Raw genomic sequence first — 21,395 nt, 5'->3', positions numbered from 1 at the left:
TGGCGTCCCGGTATGAGGCACGAGTGCTGCACTGATTCCACGGTTTACCACTACTAGTGGTGGGCAGGAAATCGCGTATCTGTTAGAAATCACAGTGATTGAGAAGTCACAGATATCACAATAACAATTTTACAAAATCTAACTGCGATTTCAGTCACAGTTAGCAATCCCAAGTAGCATTTCACATTCAACGTCGTGAGCCATCTGTTGGCCGAATTCCGTACAGCTTTCTGCGATTTCGGTGACAAGTCGCAACTAAGAGTCGCAAGTAGCAACTAAGAAGCGCATTTAACAGTGCCATCTGTTGGCCAAAGTTCGTACTACGCTATTCGCTACCGAGTCAAACTGCGATTTCTGTGACAAATCGCAAGTAGCAATTGAAAAGAGCAGTTAACATTATTTTCCTAGTGCCATCTGTTGACCGACGTACGTACTTCGTTATGAGAGCTTTGTGCCTCACGAGATCGATGTGCTGTGTGTGCATATGAAGGGCTTATTTCAATAGTGGTACAAGTTCATTTTGCGATACAGAGTCGTAAAGTTAAATGAGCGCTGAAAAATCTGTAGTTGAGATACCAGAAATATTGAAGCGTTGGGTTCTTCTTAGAGATAACCCTTTATTTATGTTTGTTTGTATCATTAATTTCAGAAGGATTATAGACAGAAAAGTGGAGGTAATGGACTTGTACCACTACTGAAATAAGCCCTTCATATTATATGATGACATGCACGTTCAGCATCAGTTATGGTTGGTCAAACACAGCTGTGACTCTGAATGAATTATATTAATAAGAAGCAACATTTCCTTTTTCTCCTGAAAATATCAAATAACGTAACAAAAGTGTTTGATTCTGCTTCCGATATGACAGTTTTGGTTAATACTCCACATGTCTACAGGACTTGGCAATGTTAACACAGCAGAACTCAGACATCTGTATAAGTGTTGTGAAATGAAAACAGTATTATTGAGTCATATGAATGCCTCACTTTTGTTCCGACACAGTTCAAGACTTGGGAGAAAAGTTTTATACTTGGTGTTCTACATGGCAACTTCACACACAAGAACTTTTTGCCGACACTACTACCACCTACATAAGTAAGCTTTTCCTGTGTTACTTTCAAGTACTGCACTTAAGCTATTCCTGATTTAACTGGAAGATCTATGCTTCCCATTTTCATATCAGCAGCCTAAAAATGCATATTGTAGACTTCGGGATATGTTACAGGTCAGTGTCACACCAAGATTGTGGAGAAAGGGGGGCGGCATGTCACTCTCCAACAAGTGTTTACTAACAAATAAGTGGCGGAATATTACGGGTATAGGACGGCTTAACATGTCGAAAATGAGATTTTCATTATTCACTCACTGTATTTAACATTTATTATTCCTTTAAAATCGCATAACAACTTCAATAAAAAAACAGTTTAATCACTCATCTGCACACTTATTTCACAATTATGTCACTTTTAAACTGCAAATCCTCTAAGAGCTGTCTTGAATCTTCACGAGTCTCTCCCAACAGCCTTGATGTGGATAGATATGTACAGCAACCAGTAATCAGAGTCAGAACTGTGTCTGCAAAATCACAAGGATTATTAAACAATTTTTGCTGTCATCAATTACAAGCCACATAATTGACAGAGTAGATTGCTAATATTTGCTGTAATGAAAGCCACTCAATGGAGTATATTTCACATTTGCATGAACGATCTCACTGAAGTAATTAAGGCCAACGAAATACTTAGAAACTAACCTCTCGTCTGTCGAAAACAGTCTAAAGACGCAGTGGCAATTTCTCCAGATCTGTTGACAATGATATTTTGAGTCATCACTTTACTGAGTGGCTGAAATGTAGTTTGGGTACCTGTGAACATAACAATATGTTAGAATTCATTTTCTAAACACGAGCTATTACGATACTGTACGGCTACTTACAATTACACTATTAATATTTTCACAGTTGTTTCTTTAATACAAAGTTAAAGCCAACGGAAGAACAAACGTAAAACATACTTACCAATGACAGGTTTGTTGAAATGCAATTTTCTGTGTGGACAGATGTAACTTTTTCATACGGTGGTAAGTTGCAGAAATCGCACGAGTCACAGAAATCGCAGAAGTAGCAAAAGTCACAGAAATCGCAGAAGTAACAGAAGTCGCAGAAGCAGCAGAAATCGCAGAAGTAGTAGAAGTCACAGAAATCGCGGAAGTAGCAGAAATCGCGGAAGTAGCAGAAATCGCGGAAGTAGCAGTGGCGGAAGGATACACGACCTAGGTTCCTTAACTGCGACTCTTAACTGCGACAAATCACCGTTAAGAATAACAGATAGTGAAAAGTAGCACTCACAGAAATCACTGATATCGGAAAATCGCAGTTGAGCCCATCACTAACCACTACCTTCAGGGGACGAAAATGGAGGAAAAGGAGGGACCCATGCCGCGGTTACAGAGAAGGTGTTGACAGAACAAGACTCCAGCGACAGCAAAACACGAGAAGTGGCATAGTTCACAGGAGTTACCACACCCAGTTGAAGGCATTGCGGGTATTATCTTTTAAGACGAAATTTTTGGAGGACAGAAAGATCTGTGTTTGTTATTATTTTCCACAGAACAAGAAAAAAAAGAAATGCAACTCTCATGTTAAAAGTGGGAAACACAGACCGACAGCAGCGCCTCAAGTGGTATGGAGATGAACTAATATATGAAAAAATTGGGGGTTGCATCCCCCCCTAGTTTACTTACGTTGTAGGTTTTTATTTTTATTTTAATTCTATTGCCTTATTTTTCTAGGGGTGGTATGTAATTATTTTGGCTGACATCATAATAAAATATTTGGAACACAGCAATAGCACACTGTACTACCGCAGAGAGGAACCTATTCAGTAATATTTCCAGTCTATTTTAGACGTCTGCGTCTGAAAGACAAGAAAACATGATAGTAGTAGCAACAGTCAGGCGCAAACATTAAAAATAGACTTTTAAATTGGCATGCTTCTATTGTTATCTATCAGCATGTAAAAGCTCCAGCATGTTTATGGTTCATAAGAGCTAGATGCAACACTTGAAACTGAGAGTAAGCCGAAACAAGCTTGTAGTGTAAATAATTGAAGCAAAAGAAAAATAACATTGTAGCAGCTAAACTGGCCTACAAATATTCCTGAATAATGTCAAAATTTTAATGTCATACAAGCTGCTGGATCAATGGAGAAAAGATGCCTATTATTAAGAGAATATGCAGCAGTTAAAGAGGTTCAATTAATAAATTTATCACAGTATTAATTAATGAAGAATTCTAAAGTTTGTTACAATTCAGTTTCAGGACTATAAGTTCTGAGTAACTGCCCAGCAAACTTGCACTACTGACCATTAATTTCTTAAAAAGGTTCCTACATCTTACTACTGTAACTGCTTCAATACAAAAAAGAAAACATCAATATCAAGTACCAAAAGCAGGAAAGATGGATAAAAACAGTGAAATGAAAAAAAACTTACTTTTTATTTCTCAAGCGCACAAGTTATAAACCTTTAAACCATTTACTGAATTTGTCTTTAACAATATCAAGTCTTTTATTACTGATGGTGTGTTTCCAATCTTTCACATACTTGTAAAGCAATAGAGGTACACATTGTCTTAAAATATACTGTTCAGAAAAATGGGCCTTGCAAAATGTTAGCTGGCCAGAGTGGCCGAGCGTTCCTAGGCACTACAGTCTTGAACCACGCGACCACTAGGTTCGAATCCTGCCTTGGACATGGATGTGTGTGCTGTCCTTAGGGTAGTTAGGTGTAAGTAGTTTTAAGTTCTAGGGGACTGATGACCTCAGAAGTTTAAGTCCCAAAGTGCTCAGCGCCATTTGAACCATTTTTTTTTTCCCAAAATGTTATATCCTCTGGAAACTTAAACAGTGAATAAAATGTATTCTCCAATTGTTCCTAGTGTCCACATTTATCTAAGAATGCATACAACTGACTACGAACATTTGCTACAAAGGACATTAAGCTGTCACTAGCATACAATAATTTTGGGTTTAAAGCATCATATTCTTTGAAACTTGTAAATAAATGATGCTCTGTGGGTGTTGGTGAGAACAGAGTTGTTTTACAGTCACTACAGTTGGTTTCAGGTGTTACACCCATATTTCGTAGAATGTAACCAGCTGCATATGCTAGTGCTTGCCTGTCATTTCTTACATCAGCCCCACCACTACCAGCAGCAGCTTCATTATCAGCAAGGGAACAATATGAATCACTCTGATCCATAATGGAATGGTCTGTTGTGGAATCAAGAAAGTTGTCATCACTAGCTCCCAAAAATTGCCTTAAATTGCTTAATGGCATGCATCTATCATCCTCACAATTACCTAGTGAATTTGTAGGTAAGGCTGTGTTATTGACTATAACTATTTTCAATGCTGCTTTGAACTGAAAGCAAGTTGGGTTGGTATTTGCAACACCATGCTGCCTCACACAAGAAAATACATTCTCCACTGGGTCTTGATTGAAAGCCCTCATGCTTAAAAAATTAAAGCCATTTTTTAAATCTGTTCCAAATGAACATCAGTGAACTTATTGTAGTTTGCCACCCACTCATGAAACTGAACATATTTGTCTTATCTCTCCCTGGGCCTAGCTCCAACACTTTCCAATTTTCCATTTCGTTTAACAGACTGTATATGTGGGGACACTGCAGAGAGGGCACACTTATAAGACTTGCCATCTTGTGGATAACAATAGGAACTGTTCAGTGAATCAAATAAACAATCCATCTTTTCAACAAATGCTGTATATTGCCACAGCAGGTAAGATATTAAATGCCACATAAGTTTCAATATCTGCAGCAACTGTATGACTAAGCTGGGCTGCACCTACCTTGACTTTCATTTTAGTAAAAGAATCCTTTAATTCAAAAGATTCCTATGTAGTTTTGGCAATGTCTTAAATATCTTCTGCTGATCCAGAAGAAAGCCCTGTGAACATATTCAAAACTGGCCTCTTTTTTAAACCTAAACTGTATTTTATTTCCTAGCAGAGCATTTCTAGTATTTTTAATAGATGTGGGACATAATAAATGATTCCAATAGGTTCATCACTGACTACAAAATGAAATGGACTGGATCAGTAGATTTCTCACAGCAGAGTTCCTTCAGTGCTCTCTGGTTGGTTGCACCCTGGTCACAAACTGTACAAATTACCTTTAGCCCTATGACATAGGTAATAAGACTTTTTAAAGTGATACTTGAAACTGAGTTGTGAGTGAAATAATAAACAACAATCTGCTTCCAGCTATTATGTATGCCTCTAACCATGAAAACTAATGCATGATTTGCATGGACATTTGACCTCCCTAAAAGCCCTAAACCTTGAAACCCTGAAATTTCTTGTTTGCTTCCATTTTAATACAACCCTCTTTCTAAAGACATTTCATCAAGCAACAAAGCACAATATTTGTCACTGTTGTTCATTACTTCAACTTCTGCTTTCATTACATCCATGACCAAAGTATTCAATCCTGGTTCAAAAGGTATAGAAGTCAACAGACATTTCAGATACCTCACAGAAGGAAGATAAAAATGAACTGACAAATATTTGTATAAGCAGGGACTGCATTTGTGTAAGGATAAAGGAAATACTTTGTCCTCGGGTGTCCACTGCCTTGCATTTGCTCATTGATGGGCATTTCGTAATTGGCTGTTTATGCAATCTTTGGCAACAGAGTTTAAATTAGATTCTATGAAAGAGAAAGTATTGCTGTCATACAAATTTCCAAGTGCTTTCAGTTCTGATTTTTCATGAGGTAGCTTTGCTTTCAGTTTTGATAGCCTTGTTGGATTAATCCTATGAATCTTGTACATTTTTGATTTTGTTGGAGTTAAGTCTACTTTTGAAACCCCTGTACCTAAAATCCCACTTTCCTCATTACTAAATGTTTCAGATAAGAATGCAGATTCATTTTGAGGGCAGATAAAAAATTTAAGAGGTGCATCACTCAATGAATTACTGTGCTCAGCACAACTAGTGCTAGGTAATTTTCTAACACCAGTTTTACATCTGGTTTTGGCACCTGTATAGTAAAGATTTTCCATGGTACCACTAGTGCTTGGTAAGTGCAATTCACTATTAACACCAGTTTCACCTGGTCCACTTCTGGTAGAAACACCTACATGAGAACTATTTGCCACAGCACAACTAAGGCTTTGTTGTTCATTAACACCACTTTCACTTCTGGTAATAGCAGCTGCAAAATGAACAGTTGCCATAGCACCACTAGTGCTTGGTAGGCCCAATTCACTATTAACAACAGTGTCACCTGATTCACTACCAATTTAATGGCAATTTCACAAGGAACACCTGTCACGTGTATGGAAACACACCCCTGTTTAGCCTATGCCTACTTTTATTCATAAAATCTTCTTCGAAAAACTGATTTTCACAAACAAAATAAGAAGCACAGTTCACATCAGTTTACAAACACACTTCCACTTTAGAAGCAACTTTTGAGGTTGTTTTGGAAACCTGTAGAAATGCTTGTAACAAATTTCCTCCGTTGAACGCACGTAACAGCTAGATGAACAGCTGGGGAACTTGCAGATGTATTTCAATGTCAATCTGTTGTGTTGAATATTCTGAAAAAAAAACATAAAAGTCTTCATTAAATAAAACTACTACAGACATATCAAAGTTATTTAAATAAACAAATGGAAAGCGCACTGCTTAATTCACGATAGAAGAGAATACATTTCATATGTAGGCTATGAGATTATTTAATGAAAAATTCAATGTCTTACCTTACAATTAATTGTGGACATTTTACAGCAGGAAATCTCTTCAATTCCACGGTGAACTTTATGAGTTTAAAGTAAACAATCTGTTTATAATGAAGCTGAGTAGTACTTAAATATGAAACAAATACAAAGATGACTGTAACCGATGACCACAGACTTCAGTGCAGAGCAAGACGATAGAATATTTCAAAACAACCACCATTGGAGTTTCGACAGATCTCATTGGTCAATTCCAGCTTCGTTTGACCCGTAGCGCCTCTAGTTGTCCGGAATGGAACTACGTGGCTTGTTGCCTCTTCGCCAACATAGATTTCACCCCCGTGATTAATTTCGTCGAAGTGGTAGTTGCTGCATAGAACCGTTGTAGTAACTCTGCAATAGGCTTTGTGCTATTGTGATTTCTAAGAGACGAGAAGCGGAATGCAAAGTTGTTGGAGAGAAAACAGGAAACGTAATATACGTTCACATTCTGGGAAGCAAATAAGCTGATCGGTTGAAATGATTCTCGTTAGAATATTGTATTTTCTCATAGAATTTAAATGTATAGGATTTATTTAATATTGTGACGTTTGTACTCAAGCTGTACGTGTATGCAACTTACTAGTGTTGTACTGGCTGTTGGGAGGTTTCTTCAAAGGTAAATCTCGTTTAAACATGTCGAGTGGTTAAGCAGTGGAGTTGAACTTCATTTTTAGTCACTGAAGTATACAGGGTGCATCATAATTAATGGCGTAAACACATAGAGTTGAAACTACACGATACTAGAAGCAAAAAAATCTCAGTAAACATAGGGTCGAAAATGCATACCTTAAGAGATACTAGTAAGGTTTCATCTTCGATACTAAGTCTCTTCTACTGAAACCTCTTTGCTTTCCACATTTCGGGAAATGGTAATGTGGACCAAAACAAGAAAAAAATGTCCAGTAAACATGTGCTTTAAAATCCATACCTTAAGAGCTATGAGCACATGCTCATCTTCGCTACTCTTCTAATGAACAATTGCTCATAACTTTTAAGGTATGCATTTTAAAGCAAATGTTTACTGGATATTTTTTTCTTGTTTTGGTCCACATTACCATTTCCCAAAATATGGAGACAAAGAGCGTACGGCAGAAGAGATTTGCTTCACAGTACCGAAGATGAAAAATTGCTCGTAGCTCTTAAGGTATGCATTTTCGACCCTATGTTTACTGAGACTTTTTTGCTTCTAGTATCGTGTACTTTCAACTGTATGCGTTTATGCCATTAATTATGACACACTGTGTATAGCGATGAAACTCGCTAAAAACAAGGAGAGAAATGCAGCAAATCTGGAGATACTGTGGGAAATTTCCATTTGCAAAACAAGATGCTGAAATCGCAGATACGGATTCATATGAAGGTCTCGCCTGACATTCACAAAATTCATAAAACAAATCAGTGTCAAGTAAATTCACTCTTTATTATTTATCATAAGTACCATCCAGGCTAAATTGGTTTAGGTTGTAAGTATTAGAATTTCAGTATTAGAATGTACAATTTTTAGACCTTAGCTGCGCCGCTGAGAAAGACAATGCTACAGGACAGATTGAGTAAAAGTATGCTGTCAGTCCTGTTTGTGGGCCAGTAAGTGAAAAAGATCCCTAAGTGCAAAGCAGCCAGTACTGCCTTTTTGGGTTGTACCAAAAAGATGCATACTCTGAACAAATGCTCCAACAATAATTAAGTTCTGTTTCTTGATAATTTAGTCCTATTTTCTTGGCAATTGGCAGTCATTGCCCCATCACTATTTTCGTACCTGAGGCTAATGTGGGGATATTCGCACAAGTTCAGATGATGATGCTACACCCATCTGCTTTGGTCCATGATGTCACGGTAAGCCTTGATGTTTTGAAGTCTTTATGTTTGTAGAATGTGTGTTTTAGTATTTGGTAGCGCTCTCTTGTGCTGGATGTTTGTTACTGAGTTGGTTGACATGAATTGCATGTTTCAGGTTGCTATTGATGGGATTTGTGATGGCATTCTGGCGAGTTACTTTGAATTTGCATATTTTGGCTGATGGATTCATTTTTATGTTTGGAAATATTAGTGCCAAGTGTTTCCTGTGGTCAGAGATGTAATATTTTTCTCTTTATTTCAGTTGTGAAGAAGATACAGGTATTTATGAGTAGCAATTTGCTGGTTGCAATGGGTAAAGTTGTTTGTGTGTATTGAAATGGGTGGTGATGAAAGTATCGATGAATTTTCAGGGTTTCCTTGTTAGTGTTTGGTAATTGTTGGATTGTTATTGGTAGGTATCATGGGTACTGATGTACCATTGTTGGTTAGGATACATTTCTGATATTAGTCACATGAGCATGGTTTGGTTTATTGTACTGAGAACTTTGGTTTACATAGAGTAAATGAAAGTGTAGTACCTAGGGCTTTGCCGGCCATGGTGGTCTTGCGGTTCTAGGCGCTCAGTCCAGAACCGCAAGACTGCTACGGTCGCAGGTTCAAATCCTACCTTGGGCATGGATGTGTGTGATGTCCTTAGGTTAGTTAGGTTTAAGTAGTTCTAAGTTCTAGGGGACTGATGACCACAGCAGTTGAGTACCATAGTGCTCAGAGCCATTTGAACCTAGGGCTTTGCTTGAGCTATGTGAGTGAAGTGAAATTTGCAACACCATCTTTTAGAGTGGTTTGGTTCCTGGTATCAAGGGCTTTGTTGGAGCTATGTAGGTCAAGTGAAAATTGTGTTGAGTTTTTGAGTTCTGTATGGGTTACTGGTATTGAGGTCTTCATTTGAGATGTATAGGTCACGTGAAATTTACAACACCAGTAGTACTCATTCTTGTAATTTTTTGGTTATATTTTGATGATTTCGCGTTTTTGAATTTTGTGTGAATATTTGTTTCTTATCTGACTTAACATGTGGTGATGATATTCTGCTTATGTTTGTTATTTTTGTTACTGCCAGGTTCTGTCAAAAAGTATTCAATAATTCATTCTGCATATCTTTGATTTATTTTCAGAAACACACCGCAAATCCAGCACCACACCAGAACTACCGGATTGTACAACCAAACGTTCTCTACCACTACACTATATTTTCTGGTATGGTTAATAAGGATAGGGCATGGCGTATACCCAAGATAATTATTTTATATTTTACCATCTGTGCCAAATTAATGTGTCTGGTAATATATTTGTTATGGCACTGTCAAAAGTAGTATCATAGATACACTTTAAAAAAGTGAAATGGTGTACATTCCACTGTGAAAGCTCACTGTCATGAAATGTTTATTGAAGTGGATGACACTTCTATCTCTTGTGTTGCAGTTACTGTTGTAATGAGTGATATTTTTAGAATGACATGTTAAAAACACCTACAGTAAAATAAATTTTTTTATCGTAAAAGGAGTTCCGTATCTTACAGATGTTATATTGTCTCATTTTATGTGTGTGTTATTCACAATCCCTGCTCCCATCCCCACCCAGAGAAAGTAATTACAGAATCATTGCATAATATTTACATCAGGTGCGTGGGTGTGTATGAGATTGGTTGTGCATGGAATGTTGAATATTTTATTGTAAGATATTCAAACATTCATAATTTATTTGCACTGTGGACTATTAGACTTCAAGAGTATTAGGTATAAATGTAATACCTATTAGTGCCATGAAAATTTCTACCAGCCTGCAACTTGAACCTACATTTCTCTCTTGTTGCGAGGAAATATTCCATAAAGTTCTGGGCTTTCAGATGCTACCGTACCAGTCATTTCACTGCATAAGTTCCAGCTATCTAAATGTGAATGGGAAGAAGAAATACTGAATATTCATCTGTCCTAGACCTCATCAGAGGTTCACTGTGTATATGTTTAGAAGAAAGTATGAAGAGCCAATTGTAACACATTCAGCCAATGATACACATCTTTTTAATTGTCATGTGTTCATTTCTTTTTCTTTGATTCTTTCCATACATCACCTCTCCTCTGCTTGTAACTTTGGACTGATCAGTCTGTGAGAGTACATAATGGGCCATGAAAATGAACACTAATTTACAACAGTTTCTTCTAGATATGTTCAGTTTAGTTTGACCTTTTGGATACGACACGATGTTGAAGAAATAGAACAATCAGATGTAGGAGCTGTTGTGACCAGTGTTTGATTTGTAAAAAAAGTAATAGTACCAGTTCTCTGACATACCAAGGACTGTATTTTTTAAAATTAATGTCTTAAAACATTATTTTAACATCTTTTTTTTATCAGAGGTATTGATACTGTATACCATCACAAATCAAGCATTGGTTATAACAACAAAAGCAACTGTCTGGTTTAAAATAGTGGCACTAATAACTATACCTGTATTGCTTTGTCATCTCACAGCAATAAAAAAGGAAGATTAATGTTTGAAAATCTTATGAAAAGGATAGTTGCTACTCACCATATAGTGGAGATGCTGATCCAAAGTCAGATACAACAAAAAGATTGTCAAACAAAGCCTTTCAGCCAAACAGGCATTCATCACAATTAGACAACATATATTCATTATCTCCACTATATGGTGAGTAGCAACTACCCTTTTCATAACATTGTCATTATTACATAATGGATTTTACATTGTGTGAAGATACATGTTTAATGTCCCATCAACCACAGTAGTAAGGACTGACTATCGGGTTTCTACCAACAGACAGTACATTCAATGTATATCTTGCCAAGAATGGAGCTTATCTCTCACTATGTGTTCTCCATCAAGATGGAGACGATCTTCCTCGAGGCTTTTTGCATTAGATCTGTGGGTGAGTAGCAACCAACAGAATGTTTCCTCAATCCGAATTAGTGATAAGTAATGAAAATAAAAAGAGAGGAAATTTGTTCAGGGCATAAACTTGAAACTGGTTTTTAATTGACAGATTCTTTGACCAAAAGTTGGCTTACACTACACAGTGTTTTCGCAGTAGAAGTTTTCTTCTTAATTGAAATTCATGATGGTTTCTGTTCATCAGTATGTTTGAGAATTATTCCAAAACTAAAAATACATTAAAAAATTTAGTGGCAACTGAAGCATAGTAAGTATGATTTCATGGCTATTATTTATTTCCGTTTATCTGCTTTCCTTTACTGATTTTCTTCAGCTGGCATGTGTGACACAGCTGTTTCTGCCAGAATGATGGATTTTCATTTCCTTGCAATGCAAATGAAGGTGGAAAAAATACTGCTTAGTCAAACAAGGTAAAAAATATGGAAATTCCGTGAAACTGCAAAAAAATGAAATACTGCATAACTGGAGCTTCTGTAATTACATGAGGCTATTTGTCTGTAGGATAGCTTGTAGAGAATCTACAATTGGTGGAGCTGCTGGCACTTTAAATAACTGTCAAGATATATCTCCACGTTGAGGCACCACTTTCTAGTGAGCAACAGTTTGTCATTGAAGAGATCATTGCAATTTCCGTCAGCTGAAGTCTTTGTACAAGAACTGCTCTCCACACAATAGTCTGTGCCTGTGCACATTTTTGCATTTATGTAAAAGCGAAGTCAGTTACATTGTATTTGTTTCTTCAGTGACAGTATGTCTATAAGTAATAAGTTTCCAGTAACATGACAGTGAGAGAGAGATACAGATGATGAAATGGGTTGTGGTTAATACTGTGAATTCGTTTATCAGGTGCATAGTACGATGATGTAAATTCTTTACCAGAAGCCATCAACTGATTTGCACATAAACCTACAAGAATGAAGTCACTGCTACAGTTTAAAATAATGTAACATATCATATGGCTATGTTACTTACCCGGTTTATGCTTCAGGAGAAAGGTTGTGATATTTCAGGTCTTCTGATTCAATAAATCCATCATTTTAGGATGATCTGGGCAATAATTTACTCATTTCTGCAAACATGTTTGGGAAAAATAACTTCTTAACAGAGACTCTGCTTCTTTGTGTTCATCAAGATAATATTAATGACAAAATTTCTGTGATGGAAATAGAAATGTGTAGTTGGGGGCACTGACATTTATTGTGTAACTTAAGCCATAGCTATTGTAAATGTAAATGGTTGAGAGATGGTTATGACAGTTCACTTCGTGGTGTTTGGCTGGTGAGTTCGGTGTCTAGACTTTTGTGTGGGGATTTGTGTGTGTTTGTGTGTGTGTGTGTGTGGGGGGGGGGGGGGGGACTCGTGTTAAACTTTACACTGTTATTTCATATCTGTAACTGAGTGGGCTGATAACCAAACAAAAAGATAGCACCACTGTAGTTTATTTGTTGCAGTAAACATGACGCTGCAACAAGGTTTCAATGTCTGCCTGATGTCTCTCCTGCTATGCAGTGCTGTGATGGGAAACCTCAGCAAAATCTTTTGACATGCATCGGGCTGGTGTCAGGCACTTTTCCGGATTACTGAACCCTATTCACTATAGTTTCACTAAGATATTGATGGCAACAATACAATTAATTCTGAAACACACACTGCCTGTGAAAGCAGAGAAATGTGATTATTATTTTTGCAGAAAAGTTGCTGAACATGTCAACAATGGTTTGTGTTCAATAGCTGCAGAAAACTGTTATCATCAAGATTGCTATGCTAAATTAGTGTCAAACCCCTCCTCTGTTTGAAATGGGGGCCACACTATAGGTACCAAGTTTGATGCTGCTTTGCATGAAGTATGCACTTTTCTAGATTCTTCAGAGAAATCCCAATTTTCACTGTAGGATTTATTGCAGACAGTCAATGAATGACTCCCAGACTGAGATACAATTACTATAAAAATGCTTAGACTACAAATTGACCAAACATTACAGTTATGGAGTCATTCCACAAATATTAAATGATCCATTTCCCAACCCCCAGCCTGGTTAAGATTCATTGACGATATATCTTCACAATCTGAACTCAGGGCCAAGGCAACCTACCCACACTCCTTCAGAACGTCAACACCCACCCATTAGGGGATGGAACAATTCTGTTTCTCACTACTACATCCAGTATAAGTAAGTTTCAACAGTTTATAAATTATTTCCCCTGGAGTATAAGAAAGGCGGCTAGCTACAGGTTGTCAATTGATTATTCTTAACTGTTTTAAAAAAAACAATGTTATCTCAAAGAAATAACACAGATACATAACTATCAACTATATTCCCTGAGAAACACATATTTAGAACCATGGATATGGCATATCATTAACAACATGGCTTAACACTGTTTCTTATTTTTATTAATATTAGCAGACGCAAATCGCTCCATTGCTATCCAAGGCCCTCCTCCCCTCCCCCCAAATTCAAGGTAAGGACATTGGCATCCTCCCCCCCCTCCCCTTCCCCACCCCCCATTCCCCTCTGTCAGGGAGAGGAGCAAGCTGCTTGAGAGCATGCTAACTACCCTTTTCAGCCACAGGTTTTAACAACTTTTATTTTTATTGCATTTATATCCCTTTTCTTGCAAAAATTGGGGAATTTATTTTGTTCCATCTTACCATTTTAAGTTATTTCTTTAGACTGCTGTTACAAATTTTACACATAAATAATACATATAGGTAAAGAAAAGACAAGAAAACTGAATTTATATGTTATACATGTATAGCTAAACAAAATGATATAAGAAAATGGCAAGTAAATAATAGTATGCATTGGATTTTTTTTTTTTTTTCAGGTTCCAGAATTAACTGGGACTAATCTTTTCCTTTCCAGTATGGTAGCCAAATTGGTCTGCCATGGTGTCTCACAGATGACTCAGTTGTTTATCTTCTTCGAAGTTGCTAATATGAGGTATGTCCACAAAGTAAGTTCTGTTTGGTTATATAAAATAAACATGTACAGATACAGAAAAAATATTTATTGTACATAAATCTGCAACTGTTAAACTACTTTTCTACATAGATTCTGAAATTTTGTAGGCACTTGTCAAAGCGTGTACCAATTTTTTGTGTGCCTTCTTCATAGAAGGTTGCCTCCTGTGTATTCAACCATATGATAACACTTTCTTTCAGCCAGTCATCATCATTGAAGTGTTGACCACCAAGAACAGATTTTAGGTGTAAGAAGAGATGAAAGTCGCTAGTAGTGAGGTCCAAGCTGTACGGCGGATGATCAAATGCATCCCAGTGAAATTCCCGTAAGAGTCGTTCGGTCACATTCATCGTGTGAGGTCAGGCATTATCGTAGAAAAAAACAGCAGCTTTTGACAGTAACTCTTGGCACTTGTTCTGTATTGTGTGGCACTGTTTCATAATGGTCTTGCAGTAACCATGTGCATTGATTGTTTGGCCTCATGGTAAGGAATCAATCAGCAAAATACCTTTTCTGATTCAAAAAATGGTTCACATGACTCTTCCAGGTGTCAAGATTTGCTTAGGCGTAACCTTTGTTGGGGATGAAATGTACAGCAGTGATCTGAAAATTGCTTACATGTCTTCTCCTTGATTCAGAGTAACTGCAGTGCGTACTCAGAACTACGATCATAGTGCTGCCGCAGATAGAGATAGAAACAGAACTTACTTCGTGGACAACCCTCGTATTATGATTCAGTTTTTCCTGCTGTTCCAGCCACTGAGTGGATTACTTCATCAGTTATCACTGTTTGGTCAGTCTTCACTGTTCAAGTTGATCTGACTCTATTCTCTCAGGTAGCCTCCATCATTCGTGATGTGCACTTGGCCACATGGGGTGTCAGTGTCTCTCAAGTTGTTGAGAGTGATCTTTAATTTGGAAGGCTGTTGTGACACCCTTTTACACACTGACATGCTTCAATCATGACTCTGCTTGTGCACGCCGGTGGTGGGCTGCTCAATAGGTGGCAGGCCTCCTTCAGTAGAGGTCAAGTTGCTTCCAACTCAGCAGATCTTATGCTCCTCGCAATGAAATTATACAGGATTCCCACTGAAGCTTGTCAACAAGTGTGACGATTCTCTCTGTAAATAGGTCAAATCCGTGTTCACCTATAACAACTTCATTAACAAACTAGAAATATGTAATTTAAAGAGGTGTCTTCTTTTAATTATGATTCGACAGAACTTAATAAAATCAACACAAGACTGTCCCCACATCAAAACAGGGGAAGTAACATTGTTCACATAAGTTACCCCATCCACTTCAACTACTGTGTATTGTCTCAACGCTGTCAGACTGTGCCCAAATACTGATGATGCATACTTGAGGAATGTGCATAAACTACAGCATAAGACATCATTAAGTGCTTCAAGAATGACAACAGATTTTTGGCTTATTTAAGATACATGAACAGGAAGAGTACATTATGGCAGTGCTCAAAAATGACTATATTCCAATCATGGTATGGTACATAATGTTATAAAACAAATTGCTTACCATGCGCGCATTTAAGGTAGTTTTATTTTTCCTATCAACAAGTGAAGAACAGTTCTTGGTCCACTTCTTGAGTTTCACCCTTTGTGGCCATTATTCTGATGCAGTTTTAAACTCTTTATTTTGATGTGTATATAAAGATTTTTCTTTGTATTAACGCCCCATTCTCTGAAGAATTTGGTTCTGTTCTACATTATAAACATGCTAATCAACAATGGTTAATGTAGTGTCTGTTCTTGTTAGCTAATAACAGTTCTCATTGTAATTTGTACAGTGTTGATAGTTGTGGTGTGCATACTGTAAGACCTTCGGTACACACACCATCAGATTATTTGACTTGTTGCTCTAATAAAGTAGGCGAGTGTCAGCAATATGTCTCGTGGTCTTATTGTTGCGTGTTTATCTTCTGCCGTTAGGTCAGACGATAGAAATGCCACTTGCATGCTTAGAGTAGCAGATTGATGGTGACCAAATTTAAACAGAACTTGATTAATTTTCACACACTTTTATTAAAATAGTAACAAGCATAAACCTTATGTAAGTTGATCCTGGATGCTATTTCAATTGACAATCTGAAGTTCTTTTGGTCTTGGTACGTTAATCTTATTCTCATATATCTCTGATACTTCACAAAGTGTCTATACATTTCTCTTCATGGCTATGTACAGGAATATGATAATCTTCTTAGGTGCAGACTGAAACTTGACTATAGACTGGTACAGACTAATGCAGACTGGTGCAGACAAATTCAGACTGACTAATCGGAGGTCTGTACACTCGTTATAATACCTCGCGCACTCAGGTATCACTGCGCAAATGTGATTCGTGAGGAGAAAAGGTTCTACATTAGCAGCAATCTCATTGGCTGCGTTATATATTAATACGCGGATCGGCAGAAGCAAGGCAATGCCATCTTTTAGTGCGGAGACGGACGAGTGCTGCGCCTGCGCTGTTGTGCTTAGCGGGGTGCGCTCTAGTGGGAACGTTGTGTACACACTGACTACGCGGAACTATGTACACAACAATAGTGTATCTACACACTGTACTGTGATCTTTACAATTACATTTTTAAAAATTTACTATTCAGTTGTGACAAAGGAAATGCACCAAGAGCAAAGATGAGCAAAATGTGGAATTGTAATTGTATTAAACATTACAGTATTTATTGAAATTTTATTAAATTGGCATTCATTGTCTAATATTCGAGGTTCAACTTGGTTTGCAGGGACCAAGGGCATAAGGTATATTGCATTAGTAACACCACTGACAATGTGCTGCCAAAGGGTGTGAATTATGCCTTGAGGGAGTAGCCTGTACAGCTTGCTTCCTGTGTTGAAATACATATCTAATACTCCTTATTCGTGGGAAAGCAGTTTCTAAATAGCCAATTTTTAATCATTGATTTTGTAACACTGAAATTAAAAAATATCACAAACAAACAAATCTGCTAGGAGTGATAAAATTACACAGAAAACCTAAATATTTGGAACCCACAATGATTAAAAATTATTTTATATTTAAAGTGTTTTTGTGTAAACATGCTGAATTCCGTGAGTTATGTAATATGCTAAGGAACATGAGCAAGGTAATTGCACCCTAACTTCCTTTGGTCAGAACCCAATAAAAAATGAAACCCATATTTTTCTTGGCCAATGGCCTTGCTGCAGTGGTAACACCAGTCCTCATCAGATCACCAATGTTAAGAGTTGTTGGGCTCGGCTAGCACTTGGATGGGTCACCATCTGGGTCTACTGAGTGCTTTTGACAAGTGAGGTGCACTCAGCCCTTGTGAGGTCTGTTGAGAAGCTGCTTGACTGAGAAGTAGTGACACTGGTCACAAAAGCTGACAACGGCTGGGAGAGTGGTGTGCTGACCACAGGCCCCTCTGTATCGTCAGTCAGTACCATTGGGCCTTCAAGGGCTGTTTGGATGGTGTTTTTTTTCTTATACTTTCTTGAACATGCTAGAGTCATGTTATAAATAGGTCTACATCCACTGACATCAAATGTTAGTTGATAGTGAATATTGGAACTGAGTATAGTTTATTGAAAATAATAATGATACAGACATGTATTTGATACCCTTTAGAAGCAATCCTGCCAATTTGTACTGATGCACAAATCCAAGAGGATGTTGTTGTTGTTGTGGTCTTCAGTCCTGAGACTGGTTTGATGCAGCTCTCCATGCTACTCTATCCTGTGCAAGCTTCTTCATCTCCCAGTACCTACTGCAACCTACATCCTTCTGAATCTGTTTAGTGTACTCATCTCTCGGTCTCCCTCTACGATTTTTACCCTCCACACTGCCCTCCAATGCTAAATTTGTGATCCCTTGATGCCTCAAAACATGTCCTACCAACCGATCCCTTCTTCTAGTCAAGTTGTGCCACAAACTTCTCTTCTCCCCAATCCTATTCAATACCTCCTCATTAGTTACGTGATCTATCCACCTTATCTTCAGTATTCTTCTGTAGCACCACATTTCGAAAGCTTCTATTCTCTTCTTGTCCAAACTAGTTATCGTCCATGTTTCACTTCCATACATGGCTACACTCCAAACAAATATTTTCAGAAATGACTTCCTGACACTTAAATCTATATTCGATGTTAACAAATTTCTCTTCTTCAGAAACGCTTTCCTTGCCATTGCCAGTCTACATTTTATATCCTCTCTACTTCGACCATCGTCAGTTATTTTACTTCCTAAATAGCAAAACTCCTTTACTACTTTAAGTGTCTCATTTCCTAATCTAATTCCCTCAGCATCACCCGACTTAATTCGACTACATTCCATTATCCTCGTTTTGCTTTTGTTGATGTTCATCTTATATCCTCCTTTCAAGACACTGTCCATTCCGTTCAACTGCTCTTCCAAGTCCTTTGCCGTCTCTGACAGAATTACAATGTCATCGGCGAACCTCAAAGTTTTTACTTCGTCTCCATGAATTTTAATACCTACTCCAAATTTTTCTTTTGTTTCCTTTACTGCTTGCTCAATATACAGATTGAATAACATCGGGGAGAGGCTACAACCCTGTCTCACTCCTTTCCCAACCACTGCTTCCCTTTCATGCCCCTCGACTCTTATGACTGCCATCTGGTTTCTGTACAAATTGTAAATAGCCTTTCGCTCCCTGTATTTTACCCCTGCCACCTTTAGAATTTGAAAAAGAGCATTCCAGTCAACATTGTCAAAAGCTTTCTCTAAGTCTACAAATGCTAGAAACGTAGGTTTGCCTTTTCTTAATCATTCTTCTAAGATAAGTCGTAAGGTCAGTATTGCCTCACGTGTTCCACCATTTCGACGGAATCCAAACTGATCCTCCCCGAGGTCCGCATCTACCAGTTTTTCCATTCGTCTGTAAAGAATTCGCGTTAGTATTTTGCAGCTGTGACTTATTAAACTGATAGTTCGGTAATTTTCACATCTGTCAGCACCTGCTTTCATTGGGATTGGAATTATTATATTCTTCTTGAAGTCTGAGGGTATTTCGCCTGTCTCATACATCTTGCTCACCAGCTGGTAGAATTTTGTCATGACTGGTTCTCCCAAGGCCGTCAGTAGTTCTAATGGAATGTTGTCTACTCCGGGGGCCTTGTTTCGACTCAGGTCTTTCAGTGCTCTGTCAAACTCTTCACGCAGTATCGTATCACCCATTTCGTCTTCATCTACATCCTCTTCCATTTCCATAACATTGTCCTCAAGTACATCACCCTTGTATAAACCTTCTATATACTCCTTCCACCTTTCTGCCTTCCCTTCTTTGCTTAGAACTGGGTTGCCATCTGAGCTCTTGATATTCATACACGTGGTTCTCTTCTCTCCAAAGGTCTCTTTAATTTTCCTGTATGCAGTATCTATCTTACCCCTAGTGAGATAAGCTTCTACATCCTTACATTTGTCCTCTAGCCATGCTGTTTAGCCATTTTGCACTTCCTGTCGATCTCATTTTTGAGACGTTTGTATTCCTTTTTGCCTGCTTCATTTACTGCATTTTTATATTTTCTCCTTTCATCAATTAAATTCAATATTTCTTCTGTTACCCAAGGATTTCTAGCAGCCCTCGTCTTTTTACCTACTTTATCCTCTGCTGCCTTCACTACTTCATCCCTCAGAGCTACCCATTCTTCTTCTACTGTATTTCTTTCCCCTATTCCTGTCAATTGTTCCCTTATGCTCTCCCTGAAACTCTGTACAACCTCTGGTTCTTTCAGTTTATCCAGGTCCCATCTCCTTAATTTCCCACATTTTTGCAGTTTCTTCAGTTTTAATCTACAGGTCATAACCAATAGATTGTGGTCAGAGTCCACATCTGCCCCTGGAAATGTCTTACAACTTAAAACCTGGTTCCTAAATCTCTGTCTTACCATTATATAATCTATCTGATACCTTTTAGTATCTCCAGGGTTCTTCCACGTATACAACCTTCTTTCATGATTCTTAAACCAAGTGTTACCTATGACTAAGTTGTGCTCTGTACAAAATTCTACTAGGCGGCTTCCTCTTTCATTTCTTAGCCCCAATCCATATTCACCTACTATGTATCCTTCTCTCCCTTTTCCTACACTCGAATTCCAGTCACCCATTACTATTAAATTTTCGTCTCCCTTCACTATCTGAATAATTTCTTTTATTTCATCGTACATTTCTTCAATTTCTTCGTCATCTGCAGAGCTAGTTGGCATATAAACTTGTACTACTGTAGTAGGTGTGGGCTTCGTATCTATCTTGGCCACAATAATGCGTTCACTATGCTGTTTGTAGTAGCTTACCCGCATTCCTATTTTCCTATTCATTATTAAACCTACTCCTGCATTACCCCTATTTGATTTTGTGTTTATAACCCTGTAATCACCTGACCAGAAGTCTTGTTCCTCCTGCCACCGAACTTCACTAATTCCCACTATATCTAACTTTAACCTATCCATTTCCCTTTTTAAATTTTCTAACCTACCTGCCCGATTAAGGGATCTGACATTCCACGCTCCGATCCGTAGAATGCCAGTTTTCTTTCTCCTGATAAAGACATCCTCCTGAGTAGTCCCCGCCCGGAGATCCGAATGGGGGACTATTTTACCTCCGGAATATTTTACCCAAGAGGATGCCATCATCATTTAATCATACAGTAAAGCTGCATGTCCTCGGGAAAAATTACGGCTGTAGTTTCCCCTTGCTTTCAGCCGTTCGCAGTACCAGCACAGCAACGCCGTTTTGGTTAATGTTGCAAGGCCAGATCAGTCAATCATCCAGACTGTTGCCCCCGCAACTACTGAAAAGGCTGCTGCCCCTCTTCAGGAACCACACGTTTGTCTGGCCTCTCAACA

At 38.0% G+C, this 21,395-nt stretch overlaps 2 long non-coding RNA genes across 2 annotated transcripts; one reads left to right on the top strand and one right to left on the bottom strand.

Annotated features, from left to right (window-relative positions):
- Positions 1–1,436: 1,436 nt before the first annotated feature.
- Positions 1,437–6,982, bottom strand: LOC126268136 (uncharacterized). The gene is made up of 3 exons (XR_007549099.1): positions 6,787–6,982; positions 1,755–6,624; positions 1,437–1,576 (listed from the first exon to the last, which is right to left on the bottom strand). It is a non-coding gene; the product is annotated as an uncharacterized LOC126268136 (long non-coding RNA).
- Positions 6,983–7,086: 104 nt separating this feature from the next.
- LOC126268130 (uncharacterized) lies at positions 7,087–10,164 on the top strand. Its single transcript, XR_007549095.1, has 2 exons — positions 7,087–7,948; positions 9,777–10,164. It is a non-coding gene; the product is annotated as an uncharacterized LOC126268130 (long non-coding RNA).
- Positions 10,165–21,395: the final 11,231 nt, after the last annotated feature.

Source organism: Schistocerca gregaria, chromosome 1 (assembly GCF_023897955.1).
Source record: "Schistocerca gregaria isolate iqSchGreg1 chromosome 1, iqSchGreg1.2, whole genome shotgun sequence".
NCBI classification, from domain to species: domain Eukaryota; kingdom Metazoa; phylum Arthropoda; class Insecta; order Orthoptera; family Acrididae; genus Schistocerca; species Schistocerca gregaria.
Note: the sequence above shows the minus strand (reverse complement) of the source record. Positions and strands in the feature narration are given on the sequence as shown.